General features: G+C 45.3%; 1 pseudogene; it reads left to right on the top strand.

The window, feature by feature from the left end:
* The first annotated feature begins 1,497 nt into the window (after positions 1 to 1,497).
* Positions 1,498 to 2,279, top strand: LOC107536304 (F-actin-capping protein subunit beta pseudogene; annotated as a pseudogene).
* The last annotated feature ends 6,323 nt before the right edge of the window (positions 2,280 to 8,602 follow it).

Here is an 8,602-nt window from a genome sequence, read left to right as displayed (position 1 = left end):
AAGGATTCATATGAATAATAACAGCTAAAAGTCACTGACTCGTTCGTATGTGCCAAGCAGCATGTCGCCTCTACCCATGTTATCTTTGAGATAAGTGAACTGTTATTAACCCTGTCTTATAAATGTAGACTCTGAGCCTCATTGGGCTAAGTCCATGGTCACTCGGAGAATGAGGAAGCTGGGTGCAGAATCCACGACTCTCTGACCTAACTGCTGTCCACCGTCCTTCCTGGACTCTAGAAACACTAGATCAGGAAAAGAGGGGCCCACCTTCAGCGTTCTTTGATAAAGGGATAACTGTAGATGAATGGGAGGCCATAGCTCTTTCTTCAATCTACTTCTTATGTCTACTCTGGATCATGCAAACATTCTCCAGCCTCATTTTCTTCTCGACCTTTCCCATGCTGACCTGGGGAAATGCTTCTGTGTTCAAGGTTAGAAAAGGGGTGCCCGGCTACCAGCGGTGGTATCTTAGATTCATGTATCTTCCCTGTTGAAACAAATACTTTGTTCCTTGTGGGAATATCACCTGGTGCCTGGGAACTCCAGCCCCAGAAATATTATGGTTTGAGGTTCCAAAGGAAGTTGATTGCAAGGGGTAGGGCTCCTTAAACAGAAAAGCTTCTTAATTTTATGACACCCGGTTCTTGAATTGTCCATTGCATCTCTTTGATGTTGTGAGGCAGGAGGTGGGAGAATGGAGCTCCAGAGATACCAGGCTCTTATCTGAATGGAGAATTGCTTTCATTGTTACTGCTCTGGCTTTGTTTGGCTACCTCACTAGTCTCATAGCTTGCTCTTTCCCCATGAAGTTCCTACTTTATAGCTTAATCCAGGACCTGGTTTCCAGAGGCCACTTACTTGGGACTACAGGCTTCTGGAATAAGAGTTGGATGAAGACTCCCCTCTCGATAGGAAGATGCTGAGCTTTTTCCAGAAGCTGGGTATCTGGCATACAAAGCTCAGATGCCACCTATGGACCATATCAGCGGCCAGAGACAGATCTTCAGGAACACTTACCACACAATGGCCAGTCACTTTGGAGTCGCTAGCCAGAAGAGTGATGCTATATTGTACTTCTGTCCTAACTCACCCCTGTGCTTTACTGAACCGAAGCACACACATGTGTGGCCACCTGTCTGCTTTTAGTGAAATACATCCTACTTTCCCAAGTGATGCATTTGGCCCAAACCAATCGCCCTTCATACCGACCATTTTCAAACCTGTTCAAATATTTCCACCTTAAAATTGCATATACCTTTTGACCTAGCGATGACATTTCTAGATATTTATTCTACATATATACTTGCACATGTGCAGAATGAGATATAACAGAAGTGACCGTGATAGTAAAATATTAGAAACCATCTGATCCATTTGATCCATCAGTAAGAAACCAGCTAAATAACTTACAGGTAATCCATACAGTGGAACAATATACAATCACTAAAGATTGAGATGACAGACGCTGGGACCGAGACCACCACAGGTGCCACCATGAGTGATAGCCAGCAGAACTGTGCCTTGGATTTAATAAGGCTCCCACCTCCACAGCAAATCGAGAAAAACCTTAGCACCCTGAGCGACCTGGTCCCCAGTCTATGTGAAGATCTCCTGTCTTCTGTTGACCAGCCACTAAAAATTGTAAGAGACAAGGTGGTGGGAAAGGATCAACTTTTGTGTGACTACAACAGAGATGGGGACTCCTATAGGTCACCATGGAGTAACAAGCATGACCCTCCCTTGGAAGATGGGGGCACGCCTTCTGCTCAGCTGAGAAAGGTGGAGAATACAGGATTGAGAACCTGTATTTTGAAGGTGGCGTCTCATCTGTCCACCTCTGAGATCTGGATCACGACTTAACTGGAGTGATCCTCATAAAGCAGGCTGGAGACAGAGCAGAGAAGATCAAAGGCTGCTGGGATTCCTCCCACGTGGTGGAAGAGCGGGAGAAATCCAGTGGCCCCACTGCCCATTACAAGCTGACCACAGTGACTCAGTGGCTGCAACCAGCAAATCCGGCTCTGGCACCATGATCCTTGGAGGCAGGCTGATCAGGCAGATGGAGAAAGATGAAACTGCCACACAGGGCCAATATCGGGCTCCTGGTAGAGGACATGGAAGACAAAATTAGAAGCACGTTGAATGGGATCTACATTGAAAGACAGGATGGCGTCAAGGGGCTGAGGTCTGTGCAGACTTTGCAGACAAATAAAAACAAGAAGCTCTTAAGAGCAAGCGACCTGGCAGAGACCTTGAAGAGAAAGCAGCAATGTTAAAACCTCTGCTTCACGCTAACGGGACATGCCTGCACTCTTTAGGTTCCTTTCTTAGAAAACTCGATTTCTGTTCCCTTCCCTTGTCCCTTCCCTCCCTGACAGGTCACACAACTTGCATCACTGACTGCACATCACCATCTCACCCTGAGAATAAAGCCACTAAACACCCTTCTTCCTCTCCACGGCCTGCTTCCCACCACGTTTTGCTATGAAAATGTTCCCATAGAGACCGAGTGCACTTTGCTTGCCCCAGGCCCCCTATGCCCCCAACACCCATTTATAGGCATAAAATACACTGTCTGCCTCTCCTTCGCTCCCACCGTTTCGTTACGTTGGTGTAAAAAAATGTAAAATAAAAAAAATTTATAAAATCACTGTGGTGTGTGAAAGATAGGAGAAAAATGGGAAATCTGATTCCACATGTGCTTACGAGTTGTTTGGGTTTGGGGAGCAGGCATGGGCAAGGGACAGCTCTGGAGAAAGGAGAAGTGGCCCTTAGCATGGTCCTGCTCAGACTTGCCCCTGGCCCGGGAAGACCACATTGTGAGAGTGTAGGGTGTGGGGTGTGGGGGGCTGTTGACCATGCTGCTCTTCTGGCCAAATGCGTTGCTATCAATTTTTATGGGATGCAAAAGGAGGTTTTTTGTTTTTTTGATATTTTTTTGTAAAAACAAAAACTAAAAAAGCTTTTTAAAAAAACCCTACATCTTATACTTGAGCTTCCATTCTTCAAAAAGTAATAAATAAATAAATAAATAAATAAATAAATAAATAAATAAATAAATATATAAATAAATAAATAAATCTGGACACACACACACACACACAGAAGAGTGAGGCAACCTGCCTGTACTGATATGGATCATATCCCCAAAATGTACTGTTAGAGGAAAATACAGAATTTTATATATAATGTGGCACCATTAGGGTGGAATGAAAGTATATGTGTATGTATAGATATAGATATAGATGTATATGTATGTGTATGTGTATGTGATGGAAATAGAATTTGTTTCCAGAATACCTCTGGATTACCTTTTGTGTGACTTGGATTAGGATGCCATTCTTCTGGTTTCTGGCATTCTTTACGTTATACCTAAAATAATAACTGACTGATAAAGAGGGAGGTTTATCAATAATCAATAGTCTGTGTGTGGACAACCACCTAAGTCCAACTTCCAACGAGCAAAGAATCCTGGTTTTCCCACAACCCCTGCAGCGGGAGGAGCCCTGTTCGAGGAGAGCAAGGAGGAAACCCCGAGACAGGGCAAAGGGGAGTTGGCACGGGCTCTGGACTGCGGGGCTGGAGAAGCTGCTTCCTGCAGCCAGTCATTCCCAGCTGGGCATTTGTGCTCCAGGAGGCAGCGCATAAAGCTAAAAGGAAATTCCAGAGCCTCAGACAGACACAAATTGAGGGACATTCCACAAGATAACTGGCCTGTATTCATCAAAAATATCATAAAAGACGAAGAGGACTGAGGAGTGCTTCCATATTAAAAAAGACGAAAGGCACGTTAACTGACTGCAACATGTGATCCAGGATTTTCTTTAAAAAAGATTACTGGGACAGTTGTATAATTTGCAGCTTTTTGGTAAGTTGGAAATTACGTTAAAATTTTAAAAAATTGAGATTCCACTATGTCATTACAATTCTGTCCTGTGGTATAATTCTCAGTTACATGGGCTTTGGAGCCTAACGTGATCTTTAGAATTTTTCCACTTGAGTAACAATGGAGAGATGCTACAAACAAGTCCTCCGGGGAGGGAGGCCACCCCTTTGAAAGTGCCTTTGCCTCTTGCTCTCCTGTGCTGAGCTGGCTCCTCGTGAGAAGGTGGAACCAGCCCATCAGCCTATAGCTGCCTCCAAAGGACCTGCTGCTTCTGAACAGAGCTGCCCATTCTGAGGGCATGAGCAACATTCAGTGATTTCCCCCAAAACTTCTGCTGAGCCTGTTTAATTTGGCTTTCCTTAGTTTTATTCTGCTATGCTTGGACCACTGTGCAGATCTATTTACAGCTTTCCCTATTGTCTGAGAATGTGGCTTTGAAACAGTGTCATAAGCCGTTTCCAATATGCACGCTCATGATTTTTTTATGATACCTATATCCCCTCCCAGAACCACCACCCCGCCCCCTCACCCCCCGCCTTCTTCTGCAGGGTCATCTGTGCCACAGGACTTGGGCCGGTCCTCTTCATTCCGAGCAGCTCACCCAGACCGCCTCCCTTGGCCCTTCCTTCCAGCAGCTATCATGGTGAAATGCTTGACATGGCCCTGCTCAGGCTTGGCCACGTGCCAAAATCAACACACAATATGTACTTCTGGGTTTTTTCGAGCTGACCCCAAAAGATCTATTTACCCAGACATTGACATTCTCATGAGTAATGGGCGAAGCTCTGAGGACACACTGTTGGTGGCAGAGTAGGATTCGGAATCCCACCCAGCATTTTAGATTGAGACCGGGACGTAGAGACTGTGGAGTCCAAGCATTTCATTTGAGGATATGGAAAATGGGGCGGCAGGCGATGCGGAACTTGCCTCGTAAAACCAGCATTAGAACCCAGGTCCTCTGTCTCCTGGATCGCTTCCTTCTGACTCTACCAAAGGATCGAACACACTTGGGTGAAACACCCCCAGGAGCCTGAGTTATTAGGTGGGTAACGGCGAAGGCAGCCTCCCAAATACATGCTTTGGGATTAGGGACGACATTTCCAAATCCTTTTTCGGAGTCCTACATGAAGAAACCTCAAGCCCAGGATCCCGGCCAAAAGCAATGATTCTCAGGCCCTGTGAAATCCTGGATGGATGTTTAACTGGGCAGCGCGCTCGCCGGCTCCCGTGGCCGACGCGGCCGGCGATCCGGGCGGACACTCAAAGGCGGTGGGTGTGAGTGTGCGTGGGAGCCGCTCCTGGTGGGCCGCGTGCTCTTATCAGCAGGGTGAGCGAGTGTAAGGGAGCAGGAGAGAAACCCCTGAAAACAGTGCAGAACCGCACGCCCCCGCTTAACTTCCCTCGCACATTTCTCACAGATTACAGGAAAGCTTACTGAGAAGCTTTAAAGGAAAACTTCCCGAAACTTTCAAAAATATACCCTGGAAGAGGGATATTTTACTCTCTCTCAGGTCCTAGTGCTAAAACAAGACAAACAAAATAGTAACTCATTCATTCACTCATTCATTTATTCATTCACCTGACAAATAATTACTGATTTCCACTTCAAGCCAGGTGTCAGGATGGATTGCAGTGAGGTATTTATACACTTATTCTTGAAAGTCATTGGTGAGAGATGCTTCCAGGGGTCATTAACTCCCTGGTACTTCAAGTCTTCCTCATGCCTGAGCAGAGTGAGCTCTGGTGGTCAGAGAGGCCCTTGGGCAAAGTATGTCAGGTGCTGGCAGCTGGAATTTGGGCCAGCATGCATAAACTGTTAAACGTCAGGGGAATGCGCACAGGGCACAAAGATTATTGCTTTGAGTGTATTCTTCGAGGACTGATAAGGAGCCTAGGAAGAGATGGTACTGGAAAGGGCAATAGAGCCTCTGAGATGGGTGTGAGGGTCAGGAATTGCATCAGTGAAGACATTTTCCACCATGTTAAGAACATCTTGACAATGGGAAGCTACCAGCGTGCAAAGAAACAATTACGTGTAAAGATCCACTATTGTGTGTGTGTCACAAGTAACACTCATCCTTTCAACAAATACCTATTGAGCACCCACTATATTGGGCCCCATGAATATGCCTTTAATACTTTTTTAAACACAGAGTTTGAAGTGATTTTTCTTAATGAAATACAGATAATGCCTTAACTATCCTGTAATATCAGTTCTACATGCAGTCCCACGTGTTCTCTTGAGTGGGAGTGCGTAGGAAAGGAACCGCATCCATCAGGTATTATGCTAGCTGTGGGTAACCACCCCAACCCCAGGATGTATCTTACACCTGAGCACCATCTGTCAACATTAAAATTGTCTTAAAATGTTGGTTTTTAACATAAAGTGAGATCACAACCTGGGGACAATTCGGACAATTGAGAAGATTTTTTTCCAGCCATCCAGGAAAAAGATAACAGTCTTGAACTGAGGCTGAATTCTCAAGTATTAAGTAAAGGAGATGACTCTGGGCTAACCCCATGGCCTATAGCTCTAAATTCCTCCATCCTCTGATGTTTGGTAGAAGATCAGAGGATGGGAGGAGAGAGAGCAGTGAGGGTAATGACTGTGCCTGCTCCCCTCCTGCCTCCCCTCCTGCCTGCATTGCACTACTGCAGCTCCCATTTGGGGGGACCTTATTCCACAGACCCCCGCTCACATATAAGGTGCTTTTGGGGAATTCCACAACCACCCTTCCCTTATTTCCTAGGGTATTAATAGCATCCCACAGTTGTCCCTGGATCTTCCATTGGTTTTTCTTAGCTTTCTCACCCTTACTCTGGAAGTGGGCTCTTTATTAAATTTTCTGCCATTCAGCCCTTTGTTTCCTGCAGGAAAGATCATTTATACAGAGAATAAAGATTGTTTCCAAGGTTATTTGGTTAGATTTCGTGATCAATGGGGTGTGTGCATGGGAGGTTGGGGAGAAATTTAAAATGAAGACTCCCCAGGCTCTGGCTGGAGCAGGGAGGCCAATCGGCGGTGGTGTCAGGGATGAGCCAAAGAGTCCACTAGGAAGGAGCAGGTGGGCATATAGCAGGAGGAAGGAGTGGCGGAGTCGCTCACAGGAGAGTTAGCATTGTGCATATATTGTCTTGAGTCTCTAGATGGAGGAGCTGTCAATGGAGTAGAGGTGTGAATTTGGAGCTCAGCAATGGAATTAAGGGTGGAGAGAGATTTGGAAGAATGGAAAGCCATTAAGAAAATCTCAGGCAAAATTTGCCGCTTTCACCCCCATCCTTTCTCTTCTGCCTCCTCCACAGCCCTACCTCTTCCCACTTCAACCTCCATTCCCTACATCCCCGCCAGAGGTTACCCTCCCAGGAAAATATCATATATTTCCAAACCTCCCTTTGTCCATCGCTAAAGATGGCTAGTTCCTAATCCCTCAGCGACCTGAGTGTGGTTCTCCAAAATGACAATGAACTCCTCTGACAAATTACTGCCTCCAGACATAAAAATGATCTCACATGTCACTGTTCCAAGGGAGGATTTGCACGTTTCAAAGGACAATGGCTGGATCACCACTTGGACAAGGACTGAAGTCCTAGTTCTCAAAGTAAGATGCTCCCCTTCCTGGAGAGACAGGCCGTGTCTGGGGGAGTGCTCAGGGCTGCAGGACAAACATGTGCATCTTCCTGGAACATCACTTTTGCTCAAAAACTTGAGGATGGGTGACATTTTTAAGTTAAATAAAATATGAATGAGTTATGGGAAAGATGCAAAATTTCCGGCAATTTTTAAGATAAGACATAAGCCTCCAAAACATTCCCTGCCAAAAGGTTCATACTGAGTTTGACCTGCTCGTGCCGGTACTTAGTGGGAAAGCAGAGCTAAGTCAGAGCTTCCCTGAGGGCTGTGCCAAAGATGGGAATTTCTGGACACTGGAGGGCAAATATTTTAGAGCCAGCAAGATGTATGATACCCCATAAATCATGCCTCGTTAGCCCACCCAGACACCATATGCCACAAGCCTGGGCCGTAAGTGAAAGTTCTTTGTTTAGTTGACTTCCCTAGCGTTGCAACTTGGTGTATAAAATACCTTTCAGATGATGTAAATCCATCCACGACAAGCCTTCTTTAGGTTTTTCTGTCATTCACTGTCTTGAGTGTAACACATTTGCTTTCTTCCTGCAGAGAACATATCCTGATTCCAGAAAAATCTTCCAGGGACAGAGGAAAAACTGCAGACACCGACTTCTTGAAACATTTGGCACCTGCCACAATCACCAATAAATCTAAACCGGACAGCTTGACATTTCCTCAAACAAGATCCCACCTCTCAAAGAACATTTGTCCTAACATGAAAAACAATAAAAGCCCAGCTGATAGAATGCAAAACATTTTCCCCTGTCTAACTGGAGAAGCAAAAACAAAATAATTGCTTGCTTGGGCAACGAGTCGAACTGTTTCATAGTCCATGGCTATTACAATCCTGTTCAAATGGCATCAGCAATAACCTTCATGAATCTTCACATTGGAAGGAATTATACGCTGTCCCAACACTCAATTTTTTGCAAACTACCTGTCCAAAGAAAACTTCACCAGGGTCTCCTGAAGCATTGTATATGCCTGAATGAAGGCTGTGGAACTCATTGCACCCTTTTTCACTTTGTAAAAACACAGTTGTCAGTTCCGGCCTTAGAAACAATTCAACTTATAAACAATTTAAT

This window comes from Miniopterus natalensis, chromosome 7 (assembly GCF_054644295.1).
Source record: "Miniopterus natalensis isolate mMinNat1 chromosome 7, mMinNat1.hap1, whole genome shotgun sequence".
Classification (NCBI taxonomy): Eukaryota; Metazoa; Chordata; class Mammalia; order Chiroptera; family Miniopteridae; genus Miniopterus; species Miniopterus natalensis.
The sequence above is the reverse complement of the archived record's forward strand: the minus strand, read 5'-3'. Positions and strand labels throughout refer to the sequence as shown.